Source organism: Ambystoma mexicanum, chromosome 3q (assembly GCF_040938575.1).
Source record: "Ambystoma mexicanum isolate Mex_15411 chromosome 3q, UKY_AmexF1_1, whole genome shotgun sequence".
Lineage (NCBI taxonomy): Eukaryota > Metazoa > Chordata > Amphibia > Caudata > Ambystomatidae > Ambystoma > Ambystoma mexicanum.
The window spans coordinates 401,845,576-401,865,804 of NC_090926.1; the positions used below are offsets into that span (position 1 = coordinate 401,845,576).

Sequence of the window (20,229 nt, forward strand, 5' to 3'; positions counted from 1 at the left end):
ATACATGGGTCTGCGGTCTCAATGTGTCCCCCATGCACATGCAGTTCAGATTTAGGGAGGAGGAATGGCATGGTGATGCAATGAACGAAAAGCTCGTACATATGATGTTATTCGCGGCTACAACAATTATTGTACTACAATGGAAATTTGAGAACCCACCGACTAAAAACCAGTGGTCCACTCTATTGTCTAAACTCTGCTCACTGGAGAGAAGTAGTCTTATACAGGCGTCTGATACCCCACAAGCAAAACAATTCTGGGATTTGACTGACCCTTTTATATAATTTGTGTGTTATTTGATATGTGATGTACATTATTTACTTTATCATACGGATACCGTGTACATGGACCTGCTCAAGCACAATCTCTCTATCGGAAAAGATAACATGTCTTTCTGTTTTCTGTGATCATGATTTGCACTGTTGGAGGGGAAGATTAGTTGGGAGTGGCGGGCAAGGTTCGAACGTTGGGTAATCACTACTTGCATTACACGCTGATGTTTATGATTTTGAATACCGCACCCTGTGTTGTTGTTGCAAATATTTTCAATAAAAAGATTACATTTAAAAAGACATGCATTGCTGTGTTGCCTTAAATTAATAAAACCCCACCACTTGTGAGCAAAAGTCCACCATGTTATTTGTGCAATAAAAATGTATGACTGCCTACTTTCTCAATTTATTTAGTCTTGATAACAAGCTCACCATGCGCACCACACTTCTTTTGAAATAGTACTTTACCCCTGCTTCACGGGGGCAATGGGGTTAACCCAATCTTTTTGATATTCCTTCAAATTCACTAGCATCCAGACCACTTGTCATTGTGGCACTTGGCAGTCACCTACACCAGGGTATTTTGCTGCTTTACTTCCTCGCTGCCATCTATCACAGAGGATAGCTCTCTCTCTTTCATGCTTGAAAGGCAGATTAACCATCTATTTTTTATTTTGCCGATTCCTTGAGCGATTCACCATCCTTCTGCAATACCAAACATTTCAGATTGCACGTCCCCTCATTGTTCTCTATATCATTAACCTTAAGGGCGGATCTCTATATCATCATCCTTAACGGCCAGCTCAGCCTCAATTATCTCCACTTTCTTTTATTTATTTATTCTTTTACATTTTTATTTCATTTCAAGCCAACAACAACAAAAATACATCGAACAATCGGCAAGGAAGAAGCATATCAGGAGAGAAACATTTCATAAATTTAAGCTTATCAGTCCATAGAATAATTGAAAAAGAGAAAAGCAAATTTAGAAAAGAGGCATTGAGGTGAAATGTATTAGTCGGAGGGGATTCAATATGAGGGCTTAGAATTCTAGGGATTCTACAAGGTAAGTCACCATCAGCGCATCCGCATGCTGTACCAATCACGTTTCCAAGCTACAATAATGAGAACCATTTCCATTGTTGAGGAATCAGAGGGCAGTAATCATCAGAACTAATAAACGCAATAAAGGGATCGCATACCTGCAAATATTTGATCAAGGTGTCAAAGAGGGTAGCAGTAATTTTCGTTTGGTGTGCAGCATGTATTCAGCATTCAGTGTTTTATTGGTCTGCATTAATGTCAAACTTCTTTTTGAGTTTGGTATTCAGTGTGCATTTATTTCCTTTACATTTCCTTTTAATACGGTATTCACAGTGCACTAATTCGGTATTCAATATACGTTGCTTTCAGTACTTTCATTCTGTTGTTGAAGATGTTTGAAAATGTCCCTTTCAGGTACGCGACCACTTCAACAATCTTAATTAGTTCATAAAGGAAGGATTTGTAACGTTTAGGAGGCTTTTCGAAAATGTGCTTGTTTATTTAACAAGGCATGCGACCACTCCGCTACATTATATCCGTGTCAGGCATCATTGACAATAGCGATTCACTTCCCGAAGCTCGCGGTTACAGTAACACCAGGTTTCTCGCTTTGAATAACACACCCGCTCACTTGGAAGTCTTCTTCAGCATTGCACACGCCACAAACCTGATGACTTCCATCCAGGGAGATTCACTCTGCCCCCCTGACACTCTCGCGCTCTTGCAGCACCACGGGAGAACAAGCAGTTCCTTAATTGGAATGAAGGACGACCCCGCATTTGACCTCCTTCCCGTTCCTCGTTTCTGCGCCATGGAGCTCCTGTTCCAACATCACACTCAACCGAACCCTAAGCTGTCCTCCATGTGCTTTTACGACTGCAGCATGGCTTCCATCTGCTCCCATCCGCGTCTCTCTTGACTCTCCTTCACACACCCCTTTTATACACCTTAGCTGTGTAAAGGGTTTGCAAATGTGTGTCCTTTCCATTAATTGCCTGCCTATAGTTAGCCTTGTTAGCGAGACATGCCTGATGTTTACAATCGTACTCTTCTGAGGCCCTATTCCTCGTCTCAGTACCAAAGTGGTGCATGTTGGTGTGCATTACTCCTAGTTGCCTTTTCCTCGCCCCAGTACTTTCAAATGTCATGTGTTGAAAACTGAGGGGGGTTGACTTGGAATAACCCATAAAGGTCAGGGGAGGGTTAGGTTTGTCATCAGTGGGGAAAAGGCGGATACCATGTCTCAGCCAAGGGTTCCCCACTCCCAATCCTCAAGGACCCTCCACCCAGGTGCTCCTCACTCGCTTCTCCACCCCCATGGTCCGGATCCAAGAGCGATGGCTTTTCCCTGGCCACCTGCACAGAGGATCCAAGGGCAGTAGGCGTGAGAATACCCTTTGGTTTCTCACAGACTCCCGATAGGATCACCAGCGGGTATAGAGGAAGCCGAATGCCCACAATTCTTGGGATCAAATTTGCAACAGCTTTTCTGTAGGGTTTAAGTATAGGGCCCTGCTACCATATGTGTCCCATGAATCTATATGCGAGCATCCTCGCCAACACTGGGGAGAAACTGGGATATATTTTGTGCAATCTATCTGGTGTAAGACACCACCTATAAAGGACTTTGTATGAGTTCTCCATTATTGTCGTACATCTGAACGTCCTAGAGGCGGTTATGTGTTTTATCGCTCCCAAAACTTCTAAACACATTTTATAAAGCAACATTAATAACTTTTAAATAAATATCGACATTTTTAACTGAAGTCTAATTGGACTTTTTGTTTCCCTATTTAACCTCAAACCTGCATTACTAGATAATGGCCTATATTTCGTTATTTTTTCATTCTGCCACTGTTTTTTACCCTCTTTATTTTTGTATTGCATTATTTTTACCCCTTCATTTATTTTCTCTTTATTTTTTACTGCAATGTAATCACTGGTTCCACTAGAGGGCCTCTTCCATATGATTTCCCAAGATGTGTTCGGTATTGTGCGACCCAGTTCATTCCACCTTTTTATATATGCCATCATCTCCTCGCCTGTATCATGCATTAATATTTTATATATATTCGAGATCTTGTGACAAGAAAGGTCAAATGACACTAACATTTTAAAATGCGTCATGTGCTTCCTCCTCCTTTTTTAGTCTCAGGGTGGGATGACCAGTGTAAGTTGCATATATTTAAATCTCTCAGATTCAGTCACTGCGAAGGACTTTTGCATTGCTCAAAGGTAAGAGGTACCCCTTCCTCATATAGTTGGCCCAATTCGCGTAATCCACCCTCTTTTTATAATTATAATTGTTCTTTTATAACGCACTTAATACCAGAGATTGGTTTCTAAGTGCAGGATTGTAATTCAAACCTGTGTTGCGCTGCGTTGTCTTGCTTCCAAGACAAATGCGTTGCCCCTGAGCTATCCCCCCCTCATCTAGCAAAGCTACTGTGATGAATCTAATGATGCTGTCACCCTTCCCTTGCGGTTAGCTTCTCCTCATGTGGCCAGGGGACGGCAGCCGTTACTTGATCCTGACCCTGGGGGCGGCTACCTGAGGGTGGACCACATGGTTGAAGGTGATCCTGACGGGGATGGCATGGCATTGTCAGAGGAAGTCACATATACCCCATTCTGTTTTAGGGATGTTCCCTCCCTTCCACATGCCTTGATGGCATATTGTAACAAACTCCCACAACCTCTAGCCACAGGGAAAACAGCATGACAGAAACTTTAACGACGAAGAGGCAAGGAGTAGTAATGGTTACTCCTGAAGAGAACCAACACCAACCTCTTTAATATCACATGGAAAACAACATGACAAACTGACACGGAAGAGGCAAGGAGTAGTAATGATTACTCCTAAGGAAAACCAATACCAGCAGTCTAGTTGTTCAGACAATCCAGTTGGGCCAGCACGGTTCAAAACATGGAGTTTTCCAGCGGAAGGCAGAGCGAGGTACCAGTGAGAAGGAAACCAGGTGTACAGCATGCTCAGGGCAGCTCTGTGGCGGCCGTGGCAGGATGCAAGGAAGCAAGTTGTGCTTTCCGAGTGCCAGGGGAGCTGTAACCCCAACCGAAGACTGAACGCCTGTCAGAGGTGCTTGAAGTGGCCGCGAGAGACACGAGAGCCAGAGAACCACCTGACGAGGAATCGGGGAAAACCGCAGAAACACAGGAAGCTAGTGGGTGAGCCCAGGGTGAGAGTTGGGACACCAAATGCACTGTTGGGCAAGAGAAGAAAGGCCCTGCCCTTGACAGTGGTTTGGGGTCTGAGACCCACCATACAAACTTGGGGAAAACCAAATGAGAGAAACAAAAGGGTCACTATGCCTCTCATTACAAGTGTGGCAGTCCGGAAATAACAGTGCAGGTAGCACCGTACCGGCACCCTTTTCTGGACCGGCACACTATGACCCGCGATGCCAGAAACTCTGTACCCGCAAACATGACCCAAGGTGCTACTGTTGTCGGCAGCACCGTAAACAACAACAGCGGCAATCCCTGAAGGCACTGCCTGAAACACCGGCACAACGATAGTATGGCATAATTACGACTTTTATCAACACGGAAACACCGGCATAAAAATGCTGGTGCCACTGTGAAAACCGCGCCGGAAATACCAATATTGCGGAGCAGGCGTTAAGCAGTCTCAGGTGTGCAGCAACAGGCCACAGGTGGCCATAATCAGCTCAGCTGCACACCTTGAGCACTGAATTCTCAAAAGGATCACACCCACACCGCACACACCTTCCAACACAACCATGCTAGCAGCTGCAGTAGCAATTATGGAGCTGGTGGCCCTGCATGCAGGGATGCAATATGAGCTGGAATTGGAAGAGGTAGACAGGCATAGGAGGCGGCAGAGACGCAGGAGGAGAAGGAGGATGATGATGGCCATCCAGGTGAACAATGGCCAGCAGGTAGCACCCTACAGGCAGCCACCCATAACCGGCATAAGGGCCACACCCTGGAACCTCACAGACACACAGATGCACACCCTGTATCGGCTGGACAGGGCAACCATAATCACCATAGTCAACCTAATCCAGGACGACATCTGGAGCCTAACTGGCATCCGGACCGCCATCTCCCCCCTCTTGCTCAAGGTAGTATATATATTTTTTAAAATAGCTTTTATTAATTTATTCAAACCAACAACAATACAAACCAAACACGCAGTGCATATATCAACAGTTCAATTGTTCATCGTTTAATTCTGGTCACTGCTCCCCATATCCCACCCCCCCATTACGAGCCTATTTATTTCAAGCGCTTTGTGTCTGCCTCACATGGTGGGGTCTCACTTCCATGGATTCCGACAGATCTTGTGCTGTTCCAAACAATTCCGCTATTAATGATTTCCATGCCATCTGGGTTCCTGTCTCCTCCTCTCCCCCTACATTGCTCGCCTCTTGCCATACCGTGGTTTCTGCCTCCGCCCATTTCTGCAACTCCTTCCACCACACCTCTACCCGTGGCCTGTGGCATGTCTTCCACCCCATGGCAATCCTCCTTTTTGCAAGCACATATGCTAAGTCCTTCAGTTTACTGACATGTTTAAGTTTCTGTGCTCTAGGGAACCCCCCTAGCAAGCAGGCCCAGGCTGTATCTATGACAATAGTGATCCCTTTTTCCGCCAGTCTCTGTGCTACTTCACCCCAGAAACGCTCAATCACTGGGCATGACCAAAACATGTGTACCATGTCAGCATTTTCCTCATCACATTTGGGGCATGCCTTTTGTCTGGCGTTATCGAACCTAGATATTTTTTGAGGTGTCATATATGCCCTATGTGTGATATACAGTTGTATCGGTTTCAGTCTGGCCTTCTGTGGTATCCCAGGGCCCGTTCCCACATCCCATCCTCTATCGAGGCCCCCACTTCCGCCTCCCAGTCTAGTCTTAATTGCGTTAATTCTTTCCCGACCTTTGACATCATCATTTCGTACAGTCCAGAAATGTCATGTCCCCCTTCCGTTACATCATATATTACATCCATAATATCGTCTGGTTCTTCTTCCAACACTGTTTCAGGCCATGTTTTCCTAATTTTCTGCACCATTCTGTGATATCTAATATACTGGCCCGTATGTAATCCCGTCTCCTCCCCTAGTACTTCAAAATCCATAATAGTCCCCTCTCGCCAGATATCTCCCATCGTTAACACCCCTGCCGATTCCCAGTGGGTCCTTATTATCATTCTCAATTGCTTATCTCCCCCTGCCAGTGTAGCTAACGGTATCTGCGGGGAGCATGGGAGTGAGTTCCCCATCATCAGGCACGCCTGGCGCCACATCTTCCACCCAAGCCTCATCATCTCAGGGCGCTCTCCCATTTCTGCCTTGGGCAGCCAGATCTTTTCTCTTAAATAAAATGGGGCACAATCACGACCAAACAGCCTAGATTCGGGGGTCACTTTGTCTGAGAGCCATTTGGCAAAGTATTGCAGCTGGCTCGCTACATAATAATCCTCATAATTAGGCAGTTTTATCCCCCCTTTTTCGTAAAAGTTCTGCAGCTTCCACAGCGCCACCCTGTTCCGGGTACCATGCCATAGGAAGTCCCTACACAAGATGTTCAGTTTAGTGAAAAACCTCTTGGTTATCAGGTATGGAATGTTCCCAAAATAATGCAGGGGCTTGGGTAGGACCACCATTTTCAGCATTGCCCCTCGTCCCATCATCGCTAGGGGCAGCTTCACCCAAAATGTCATACACTTCTCGATTTTCACAATGGCCACCTCAGTATTGTGTCTATGTTCTTCCTCAACCGTATGGTACACATCTATCCCAAGGTACCGAAAGGTAATCACCGCCCATGGTATTTGTAACACCGGCAGTCTCCCCCCAGGAGTTCCCTTGTAACTGCCTAGCGGGAACATACTAGATTTTTGAGGGTTCACCGCTATCCCAGACAGCCCCGCGTATCTCTCCATCACCACCAGGATATATTGAAGATTTTCTTCCGGGTACTTCAAGTACAGTAACAAGTCATCTGCATATAAGGAAAGCAAGTGTCGTTCCCCTCCTACCTCAATACCTATAGTGTCGTATTGCTGTCTCAGGTATATAGCTAGGGGCTCTAGGGCTAATATATAGACCATTGGGGACCACGGGCATCCCTGTCTGGTGCCTCTGCTGAGTTGCTATCTTTCAGATATCACTGCTCCTGTTCTAACCCTAGCCAGCGGTTCACTGTTTAGCATTTTCGCCCATCTTACATATCCGTAACCCACCAGGGCTGCTAGCAGCCATGGCCACTTGACCGAATCAAAGGCCTTAACCGCGTCTAGTGACACGATCGCCATTTCACCTTCATGCTTAGTTCCCCATTCGACAATCCGGTGGAGTCGTCTGTGGTTACGTGTTATATTTCTGTTCGGGACATAGCCCATCTGATCGGGGTGTATACGTTTATCAATAACTCTCCGCAGTCTGTTTGCCAAGACTGCCGTCAATATCTTGCTGTCTTGGTTCAACATCAACAGCGGTCTATAAGAGCCACAGCTATGGCCCGGCTTGTTAGGTTTGGGAAGCGGTATTATGATCGCTTCCCTTAGTGACTCCGGCAACCATCCTACCTCAAACGCCTCGTTCAGCATTTCCAACATTGGGGGGAGCACTTCTGCCCTATAAACTTTGTAAAACTCGCTAGGGAATCGGTCTGCCCCCGGGGTCTTACTCGTAGGCAGCTGCTTCACCACCTCTTCTAACTCTTCTAAAGTGATCGGTGCATCCAGCTCTTCTCTTTCCTCAACACTTATTCTAGGCAGTCCTAAGTCTTCTAATATTTCCATTATCTCCTCATGACTACTTCCCTCCTCATCCCCATATAACAATTTATTATAATCCGCAAACTCCTGATTAACTCCCTCCTGGGTGTCCGCTACAGTACCATCGTCTCTAGTTATCGTTCTGATCGTGGGTCTGGGAGTTTCACTCTTATATAACCATGCCAAAGGCCTTCCTGTTTTATTACCTCCCGCATGCTGTCTCTCTATATATTTTTTATAGTTAAGGTTGCACAGCCTGTCCCATTGTTCCGCACATTTCTGTTGCAGTTTGAGTATCAGCTCCGTCCGTCTGCCCCCTTTATTTAATGCCCTATCTAGTTCCCTTTCTGTTTCTTGTAGTTCAGCCACAATCCCCCCTTGCAGGCCTTTTGATTTAGCTATGGCCACCCCTCTCATCACTACCTTGAAGGCTTCCCATAATGTGCTTGCCGAGTCAACGCTACCCGTATTCTCCTCAAAGTAATTTATAATCTCCTCCCGTATATCCTCCCTGAACACCGGATCCTTAAGAGCCTCTGCCCGGAGGTGCCATGTAGGAATCCTTGCTCTCGGAGGGCAATATTGCCACCCGAGAACCAGGGGCGAGTGGTCCGAGAGGAACCTCGCTTTATATTCTGCCTGAGTAATATCCATTGATACTTCTGCCGTGGCAAAGACATAGTCCAGCCTCGTATGTATCTGCTGCGGGGCGGAGTAGTGTGAATATTGCCTTTCTTGGGGGTGTTTCGTTCTCCATACGTCTGCCAGACCAAAGTCGTCTAGCAGTGTCTGCAGTGCTTTTGCCGCTGGAGTGGGTCTCTCAAACTTGCCAGCCGACCTATCTACCCTGGGGTTTAGTACACAATTAAAATCCCCTCCCCAAATCACTGCACTACCCATGCACAAGCTAAGGTTGTTGTATAAAGTCCCGAAATACGCTGCCGTATTCTGATTGGGGGCATATGTATTTATAATACTGATCTCTGTATTCTCCAATAGTCCCCGCAATATTACCATCCTCCCATCCATTTCGGCCACCTCCTGCAACAGTTGAAACGGGACGTGCGGTGCCACCCAGATGAGTACCCCTCTAGCGTAAGCAGAGTATGTTGAGCCCCCCACAACCCCTTTCCATTTATTCGCAATCGTTTCCATTTTTTCCCGTGTCAAGTGAGTCTCCTGCAACAGTGCAATATCTATCTTTTGTCTGCGCAGGTACAATATCACCTTGTTCCTTTTCAGATAACTGTTAAGTCCCCTGACATCCCACGTAATTATCTTAAGATCCCCCATGGTCTATGAGAGTTCCCTTTCCCCTCCCACCAGTGCAGTCCAGATCCCACTTCCGTCTCAGTCTACCTAGGCTCATTCCCCAATTCAAACTTCCTAAAACTACAAATACTGCAAACTTCCCTTGCCTTCTCCCTCCCGCTTCCCTTTCCTCAACTACAATAAACCACTGCACACAACCCCTTCCCTCCCCCTCCCCCTCCCCACTCTACCCTAAATGCCCAGCTCCATTCCTGGATCTCAGGCTCCCCTGCATTTGGACCTACCCTGGAACCCCAGGCCAAGACCCCAGCAGGGTGTCACCACACTATTGGCGACCTAACTAATCTCTAGATGGGGGTGTACAGACTACCTCTGCAAGGCTCCTTAATGAAGCAATAATCACAGTGCTCGTGTTTCATTTTCTATTCCAAACTGGTTTTACCGGCCAACGGGCCGCATCACTGACTATAGTCAAGTCCCATAGTCTCAAGCTGCACCCACTTCAGGTGCCCCCCCCCCTCTGCGCATTACTTATCTCCTCCATCTCCTCCTTTCGTCTGGATGTCCGGCTCCTGTGGGCAACCTTGCGTATTGAGCCATCCCAGGGCATCCTCTGGAGTTTCAAAAAATAAGGTTCTGTTTTTGTGGAAGACTTTCAATTTCGCCGGGTAAAGCAACATATACTTATGGCCCGCTTCTTTCAATCTCCTCTTGACCGCCCCAAAGTTCATTCGACTCCGCTGCACCATCAGGGTATAGTCTGGGTAGGCCATTATGTTTGCCGCCCCCCTTTGAATTGTTCCACCTTTGCGGAAGTGCTCCTGTATCCTTTCTCGATCCCGGTAATTAAAGGAATGGTTCGGTCAAAATTTTTTATTGCCCCTACGGGTCGGCCATGTGTTTTTAAGCCTAAGTCGCTCGATTTTAGAAAAATTCTATGGACCATACCCGAGTTTTCGTCCTTTAAACGCACGCGAAAACAGGCACCAGGGAGCTGCCATTTTGTGATAATCCTATCATTTCCCCCATCGCCCTGGCTGACCTGCTTTTGCGGCACTAAATCATATCCCCCGCCCCTGATCCTGTCATCATCAGACGCGTACCGCCCATTTCACAACTCCAAAGCACGTCTCGTGTCAACATTCGCTGCTGTTCAGCTAATGAAGTGTCGCCATGGAAATGGCAGGACGCCTCTTTCCTCAATAAGTATAAACAGACCGTTTCACAACACACAGCAGATTTTCGATTACATTCCTCTCTGTGTGTTACTTTGAGTATTCTGCGACTCGTTTCTGTGCTCTGGTCAGCTACCTTCGTTGCTTGTAGCCCGTGTGGACAGATACCAGTACCACCGCTATCAATTATTTTAGTTTGTGCAACACACAATGGATACAATAATGCCCTACATGTACGAGCCCGAGTATACCGAGGAGGAACTACTGGAAAGGGAAACACGCGAAAACGATGGGGCTTCGGACAGCAGTTGGCAGGACGAATCAACGGATGAAGACACTGGACCTAGTCGCATGGACGGTGTTTCCACCTGGTGCACATGCAATCGGTGCGAGCTAATGCCGACTGAGGAGGAGAACTGCTGCTGCTGTGAAAACTCGAGATGCGTGGCCTACATTTCAGAAGGCGAGCCACAACCGCAATGCATCAACGAGCTGCCAGACTTTAGGGCAGCCTGCCTCACACTGTCCGTGTTGAGGATAATGATAGTGCTTATGCACGAACTTCGCGCAACTGTTCGTCCTCGTAATCCGAGTAACGAGTAAGTATACTCTGCTTGTGATGCCACTCCTATTTCATGGTCTTCTACTATATCCAAAATTACATCTACATATCATTGTAACAAATGAAAGTCTTTCAATAGTGTGCAGTGTCTAGATAGCATTTGCCCGAGCAGAATGCCATTAGTTACAAGAATTGCCATTGACAACAAACGTTTATTAAACTTATCTTGGTCATTTAAAAACAGTTTGTTTCATTCCTTTTCACAGGTGGTACAGGCTGGTGGCCTATCGTTGCTTTACATGGTGGCTTCACGGGAGGCTTGGATACAGCGTTCGAAGAGTCATAACTGCGTGTGCCGTTCGTGCCATAAGAGAAACTTTCCTGAGTGACAGCGGTCAGTAAAGGGGATTTTCTCTCGCTGTGCTGCAACCTGAACTGTACAATGTGTAAACTTTTGTATTTTTGTGTCATCAAAATAAGCTACAAAATACCACATATATTTTAACAACGGTTGTTTCGATTTTTTAAATCAATCAAGTGTGTCTCCATTCAAGGATGGACGTCAGACACCTGTGCTCGGAATGGGTGAAGTTCAGGTCGCTGTGAAGCGGGGTGGTCACTATCTAAGCTAACATAATATATTATCAATAATGCATGCACTAAATAACACTTGTTCGAAGTCTTTCAGTCGGTTATGTCTCTATAAAAGTCACACATATATCAATACTATCAATGAACATTGGATTATACAGGCCTTAGGTCAAGGGTCTTGACCACTATAATACAGTGTTTGAAGTGTGGGTCTGTGCTCACAAGAATCTCCGATATGTGGCATTTGTTATTGATAGGCAACGATATACTGCAGTAGGGGTCTCATGTTAGTTGGGGATCTGCTAGGTGGCCATCATGGCGTGGACAGTGGTCTGGCACATGAAGAGAATACCTTGCAGGGACACAGGGTCAGAATGGCAGTAACTTTCCACTGGTGAGGGTGCGTGGGCAAGGACACGTTTGTGGAGATGAACGAGCCATGTACTTGGTTCAGGCCGGTTCACATGCAGGACCGTGATCTCAGAGAGTGATGTGTTACATTTATTAGCTGTTGCAAATACCTCTGGAGTTTTCCAGTCAGAGTGGGAACGAGGCTGTGGGCCATGTGCTCTGCGCGCTGTACTATCGCAGTGAGGCCTGGTCAACAAAATGGAGTGGAAAGGGGGTACAAAAATGGATGCCCCGTGTCCTGCTCAGTGTTCCCATCTACGCGAATGTCATAAGGGCAAGGGACGGGCGCAAACGGCCAAGGTGCCAAACAGCATGTACACTTCAAAAGGTATCCCACGCCCAGGGGCCATCGCTCACATGGCCTCCTCAGACCCCGTGTCTCCAGGCAGGCCTCCCCTGAGGCAGGCCGCCCCCCTGCAATCCACATAAGTGTGTCTCCATTCAGCAGTCTTCCTGTGCCTTATCTGCACGCCCCAGGCCCATCCATCCCACCCCCTCTATCAAAGGCGGTTCGCACCCGGGGATGAGCGCTGGCATGGGGGGCTGTGACGGACGCAAACGGCCAAGGTGCCAAACAGCATGTACACTTCAAAAGGTATCCTACACCCAGGGGCCATCGCTCACATGGCCTCCTCAGACCCCGTGTCTCCAGGCAGGCCTCCCCTGAGGCAGGCCGCCCCCCTGCAATCCACATAAGTGTGTCTCCATTCAGCAGTCTTCCTGTGCCTTATCTGCACGCCCCAGGCCCATCCATCCCACCCCCTCTATCAAAGGCGGTTCGCACTCCGGGATGAGCGCTGGCATGGGGGGCTGTGACGGGCGCAAACGGCCAAGGTGCCAAACAGCATGTACACTTCAAAAGGTATCCCACGCCCAGGGGCCATCGCTCACATGGCTTCCTCAGACCCCGTGCCTCCAGGCAGGCCTCCCCTGAGGCAGGCCGCCCCCCTGCAATAAACATAATACCACAACATACACACGTCATTCATTCACAAACACACCCCTGTTTCTAATACTTTATAAACCACTTGATATGTCTCATGAGAACATCTTTGTGCTTTGCAAGTCAACTCCTGAACCTTCTACCTGAGAAGCACTGAGATCTATGCTAATCTGCTCGTCGCCAAGCTATCTGTGACCGCTTCGAGCAAACTCGTCAGTGTGCTACCTGTGGCCATCTACCTGTTCTCCTGCAACATACTGCTCGGCCTGCTGAATCCAACTGTTTGTTGGTCAAGGTAAGGCCATGTATCCTAGTCATATTTCGGTCTTTTTTACATTTCAATCTATTTGCTATTACAGTACCCAATAGAGCTATGGTCATTGGTCTCATTGCTTTTGACTTGAGTTTCAATTGTTATGCTATCAATTGATCTATTTATTTTCATCTGTGTCAATTGTCATTGAATTGCATCCTTCGGGGGTCCAGTCTATAATGTAAGCATGGTTCCTTTTCGTGCAAGACAGAACATCCAAGGGACGAGTCACATGTTCAGAGTTTAGTCACATAATTTAAAAAATGTCTAATTTATGCAAATACTAAGCCGCCCATGATGAACTGGTATAGTTCTGGCGTTTTATAATAATGTTGATATTTACTTTTCAGAATTTTCAACAATGCCTGCCTGTTTGATTAGCGGTTGCCCTTCAAAGACCCATGCTAAATCTGAAGGCACTACAATGCATTTGTTCCCGAAAACTGTTGATCGAATAAGAGAATGGGTCAGACATTGCAGATATCCACTGGATGAGCTGGAAAGTAGAGTCCAACAAGTCTTTGAAGACAAGAGTGGTGATCGATACCGCATCTGCAGCTGGCACTTTCCCTCGAACATGTACACCACATCTTGGGTAACAAAGACGAATAAACGGCGATCAACACGAAAATTGCTCGCAAACGCTATTCCCACTCTATTCGTCCACAATCCGCCACTGGTGAGTCAAGTGTCCGTTTTTAGCTTTAGGCCTTGCGGTAGTGTGTATGTAGCCGAATGGATTCATTGATATTTTAGGTGTTGTTTCCAATTTGTAATACTTTCGACATTGATATGAGTGTATAGCTTTTTGAATAATGACATTTATCAATATATTGTTTTTAGATTTCATAACCCACAAACGAAATATATATATGGGCACAGGGAACTGTGCTATATTGCGCATTACTCAAGTATTCTGTCTCCTTACATGACAATTTTAAATATTGGCATTTCATTATCAAACAATAATTTACCTTTACAACTTCTTGACTATCCCTTGAATCTGAAGCAAGAACATTCTACTTCCGTCACATGCTCGCAGTTATCAACCACTTTTAGCGCGTATCAGGTAATCCTACTTGGCTATTCCTCTACAGACTTGTTTTATGCATGTCAAGTAATAGTTTGTATGTATTGTGTGATTATTTTACCAATTGTTTGGTTAGTGCTTTCCAATTGATATACACCTTACTTGTCGTCCCCTGGTGTTTGTTTTCAATTATAATTAGTGTTATCCATACTAATGCAAGTACTGTCTTTCAGGGAGATGCTGAAGCGTCCACCACATTGACAACAGCCCTAGATGTTCTTCAGCAGCCCGAGTTATGGATACTGACAGCTCAACTGACCGTGATCATCAGGACTGGAACACTTGTCGTTTGATTGTTCTACACCATGTTTCATTTGTGGTTAGCCGTTGATATGTACCTGTGCGGTCGACCCCAAGCGTGTGTTGTGTTTTCAATATTGTAATCCTTACTAATGCAAATACTATGTTTCCGGCAGTTGTTGAATCGTCAACCCACGCACTTGATGTGGAGCCTGACATTCAAGTAATTCCGGTGGAAGCAGGACCATGCGGATACGAATCGGCGCAACAGCTTTCGAAAGTGCGCACCACATTGACAACAGCCCTAGATATTCTTCAGCAGCATGAGGTATGGATACTGACAGCTCCATGGAGCGTGATCATATAACGTGATTCCATTTGCTATACTTTCTTCCCTATTAACGCAAGTACTGTGTTTCAGAGAGATGATGGAGCTTCCACTACAATCACAAGATCCCATTTAGATGATGCAGATGTAAAGAAATCGGAGAAATAAGTCGATTAAATCTGATCATTTTTAAATATTCCTTGATTCTTTTAGACAATGCAACATTTGTGGTTATCTCTTTATATGTACCTGTGCCGTCGACCCCAAGTGTGTGTTATGTTTACGATATTGAAAACCATACTCACGCAAGTACTGTGTTTCAGGGAGTTGCTGATGCCTCCTCTTCAATACAATCATTCGTGGCAGTCCATGCAGAGCCAGAGGTATGGATACTGACAGCTCCATCGAACTAGGTCATCAGAGCTCGAATACTTGTCGTTTGATTGTTCCACACAATGTTTAAATCGTGTTTGGCTACTGCGATGTACATGTGTGTTCGTCCTCACGTGTGTTTTATGCTAACAATATTTTGATACACAGTAATGAAAATACTATGTTTCAGGGAGTCGATGGAGCATCATTCTGTGCTGTCTACGCGGATACAGAAAATATAGTCGAGGCAGCGCAAGAGGAAGGGGAGACATGCGGATACGTATCGGAGCAACAGCGTACAGATGTTGAAGGCCGAGTCAAAAAAGTTGCAAAGAAAAGAAACAAAAATAAGGTTAGTTACAAACCGTTCATAACTTTAGAAATGTTTTTGTGCTGGGGACTATTTTATGTTTTTTTTAAAGTCAATTGTACTATACTTTATCTTGTGTTTAAACTGAACATCCCTTTTCCAATCTGTCCTCTAGTTACCCGTGGGTCTACGAACTATACATACACAGACAGTGAAGCGAATGAGAGATGATGCTTGCCAGACCATTTACACTATGGAGGCGATGGAGGAACTATTAATTCAGACGCAGCGTGTTGAGACTCGGGATGCTCATGTCCAATGTACAGAAAATGAAATGAATGTGTCCGGAGAATCCAGCAAAGTTGTATTGGACCATTGCTACAGTACGACCGCACCACCGCAACAACATGATACTGGATGTATTGAAGATAGCTCTGAAGTAGTCGCAGATCAATTTACACAATCTACAACCGCCAAAAAATTGCCACCAAAAAAGCTGTCGACATTGTTGTGTTCTCCCATCAGTGTTGAAGTAGCAGATGTTGAAATGACATAGAATGAATCAGCAGCAGCATTCACTGACGCATTAGAACTTGATAGCAGCAATATTTCTTTCAAATGTGGTGATATGTCCTCAACGTCACAGGCCGAAACAACTTTGACGCAGGATGACAGTCTAATCAAAGAGGACAAATACATAGTATTCGACAGTTGTTTGATGGATATTATAAGTATGCTGAAATGTGGGCATTCCGTCAGAGGGAAAGTATGTGGGAAGCCATTGATTCATGTGACTCGTCAAAAACAAGGCAATAACATCACAATACATGCCGCCTGTAGATTACATCATACGTTCTCATGGTCTGCACAACCAATGCTGGGGAAACTGCCAGCAGGCAATCTACTGTGTGCAGCTGCATCACTTTTTAGTGGCTCCAGTTTTAGAAAGTTAAAGTCTTTCTTTCAGTTTGTGGGACTCCATTTCATTTCAAAAACGCAGTACTACAAATACCAACATGATTATCTGTTTCCGGCCATTAGTGATGCTTGGAAAATTGAACAATTGTCTCTAGCAAGTACATTCGAAGGCAAACGATTCAGGCTAGCCGGCGATGGACAGTGCGACAGACCTGGATTTTCTGCTAAGTACTGCACCTACCACTTTCAGGACATGGATAGTAAGAAAATTGTGAGTTTGGTGGTCTTGCAGGTAACACAATGTACATCCTCAGTGGCCATGGAGAAACTAGGATTTATAAAATCAGTGGAATATCTACAATCGAGGGGAATGCACATCGACCTCATAGCCACGGATAGACACGTTTCAATTGCCAAGACAATGAGATAGCTGTTCCCACATATTAAACATCAATTTGACGGGGGCGCTGTTGCGCACGGAACAAAATGGCGGCGTCCGTGTAAGCTCCGGCGATATCCTGGGCCACAAAGCCTGCTTATAACATTTATACACTCCGGTTCGGCACGAATTTTAAGGGAAACATGCTTCAGTGAACCAGGACCACCCACACGAAATTTTGGGAAAAAAGGTACAGCGGTTCGCAAGATCGGGACTCTGTAGCTGAGTGGGACTCGGTGTGACGCACTCGCCCAAGGAGGAGCCCGGCGCGGGAGCAGTAAAAGCGAAGGCGGAACCCGATGCACGGAGACCGCTCGGCGCGGAGGGAAGTGTCGTGGGTGCTCCGCTCCTCGTAGAGCGCCCTGCCGACCCCCTGCCGCCCACAACAAAGCGACTACCCCACACAAGAGGAGAATATCCGAGAACCCGGCCCACAGCAGAAAGGTAGGCCGCACAGCCGTTGCAGCGTGACGCCGCTGGGTTGCGGGTAGAACTGCGGTTCAACTGACGAGTTGGGAAAGCGGGCGGGCGGACGACTGTCGACCTGCCGGGGCTGGCCTTAGGAGACTGATGATTGAAACCGGGGTAAGGCTGGCTTGAGACAGCTCCCCCCGCATCTCAAGAGTGACTTAATCAGGGTGACACGATACCACACAAACCCGCACCTCGGCGACCCCACGGAGTGAAGCCAACGCAACCCACACTGAACTGGATTTGAACGAATCCCCCGGTCGGCCGATAACACCCCGATCCTGGCAGAGAACTACACAAGGAATATCAGGACACCGGCCAAACCCATGCTACGTGAATATAACAACAAGGTACGCAGAGGAAACATACACCGGCATAGCTCCCAGACCAGAGACAATGCCCAAAAGCTTTGGCCCGAAAAGGAACAAGGGTACAATTGAGAAATACATAACCACAATGCCGAAAGGTTCCGAGCCTGAGGAAGAAGAGACGATGCTAATACAGGTTGAACAGACCCCTGCTGCCTCCATGATGGACCCACAACCGGTGTTCCAAGCTATGCAACAGGGATTTGCGACGCTAACAGACAAGCTGGACCGAATCACAGCAAGTGTTGCAAGCATCAAAACACAGCTTGACAAAACGACGTCCCGCATGACGGAGGCAGAAACCAGAATATCAGGAGTAGAAGACAAGATGGAAACACTGCAGAACACGGTGTCCACGATGGCCATTGAACTAGGGACAGTTAAATCTAAGTGTGAAGACTTAGAGGCGAGATCAAGGAGGAATAATATCCGTATAATAGGTGTTCCAGAAGAGGCAATTAAAGGAACGATGGAGAAAGCGGTGGAAAATCTTCTGCGAACACTACCAGGAGAACCAGGATGGTCGCCAGTATTCATGGTGGAAAGGGCGCACAGAACATTGGCCCCAAAACCGAAACCAGGAGCATACCCCAGGCCCATTATAGCTTGTATACTTAATTACAGAGACAGAGACCTGATCCTAAAAACTGCACGAGAAAAACAAGAGCTTAAGTGGGAAACCAGCACAATACGCATCTACCCAGACTTCACCCTAGCAGTCCAGCAGGAAAGAAAGCTTTTCACAGGAATCAAAAAGATGCTGCGTGATCGGCAGATACAATATGCAATGCTCTACCCTGCCAGACTTAAGATCCAACATCAAAATAAGGCGTACTTTTTTACATTTCCTGAGGAAGCCGCGACCTCCATAGAGACGCACATACCGCTGAATAAAGGACAATCCTGAAATGGAAGTTAAATCAATAGGAGAAATTTGAGTCAACTTCGCAGACATTATGATCAAGAAGGAAACAAGACAGGCGAAGAGACAGCTCCAAGTCAGGAGCCGCAGACTACGGAGGTCGAGAAACAACGAAAAGAAACATAACACAAATGCTGATTCGAAGATATCAACTAAAGGAGAGCAATAGACCAGAACTGGAGACAACGCTGATAATAATTGATGGCTTGGGCACAGGAAACGCCACAGCCCCTGTAGCAAGTGCTAGAGAAGATGAGGGGTGGGAAAATGGGAGGAAATCAAGGCACGGTTGAAGTTCGGGGAACTGTGAGGGAGGGGGGAGGGAAAAGACTGGGGGAGTTTGATTATAGTTTAAAAAAGCAAGGTTGTAAGCACACAAAGCACACAGGTACCAGGCCCAGAAACTCTCAGGCCAAAATACAGACATATAGAGACACACAACATTGCAAATACTACATAGATAATGGATAAGCCTAACACTGAAACTATCAATGCTCTGAGCTGTAATGTCAGGGGGTTGGGATCTAGGACATGGCTTACCTCAATAGACAAAAAGCCAAGATAATTTTCCTCCAGGAGACACATATAGGCCCTCGACAGGGCGACCAATTGATTACGAATTGGGGCACTCATCAATACTTCACGACCTACTCCATTAGGGCAAGAGGGGTGGCGATACTAATACACAAAACAATTCTGTTTGTATGTAAAGGGACTGAACGCGACCCCGAAGGGAGATATGTTATAGTACATGGTATGCTATACGACAAAGAAATAGTTTTTCTGAACATATATGGCCCAAATATTAACCAACCCGAATTCTACACCACAGTGTTTGAAAAATTAGCGAGATACCCCACAGCCCGGGTAATATGTGGTGGGGACTTCAACACAATTCTGGACGTACAGTTAGATCGTACGTCAACAAAAACCAGAACACTAACCAAGGCAGCACAGACAATAAACACACAAATGACAGATCTGCAATTAAAAGATGTCTGGAGAACGCTAAACCCTACTGGCAGAGAATACACATACTACTCAACAGTCCATGATATGTATTCCAGGATTGACTTGTGGTTAATAGACACGGATAGCATGGCCTGGGTTACGAAATCTCACATATACCCCAGAACCTACTCCGACCACTCACCGATACAACTAACATTGCAAATCATGAACAAGGCCACTCCAAGACCGCCATGGAGGTTTAAACCAGCAGCATTAAGGGACGTAGTATACAAAAACACGATGGCGCAATATGTGCAGGACTATTTTGAGATCCCCGAGCACTCAGTCTCAACTCAGGCCACGCTTTGGCAAGCGTTTAAAGTCTGTATAAGGGGCCAATCGATATCCATCGAAGGGGGAATCCTCAAAGACATCAGGGCCAGATTAGAGAGGCTTGAGACGCAA

At 46.3% G+C, this 20,229-nt stretch overlaps 1 protein-coding gene across 2 annotated transcripts in view; it reads left to right on the forward strand.

The window, feature by feature from the left end:
- MRNIP (MRN complex interacting protein) overlaps positions 1-20,229 on the forward strand; it is a 1,002,312-nt gene that overhangs the window by 94,322 nt on the left and 887,761 nt on the right. Inside the window, exon 1 of one of the 2 annotated variants that reach the window (XM_069654097.1) lies at positions 11,416-11,491. The exons of the other annotated variant lie outside the window; for it this stretch is intronic. The gene's annotated coding sequence lies outside the window, so the exon portion shown is untranslated. Of the gene's footprint in view, positions 1-11,415; positions 11,492-20,229 lie in introns of those variants that run through there. 2 annotated transcript variants of the gene reach the window in all.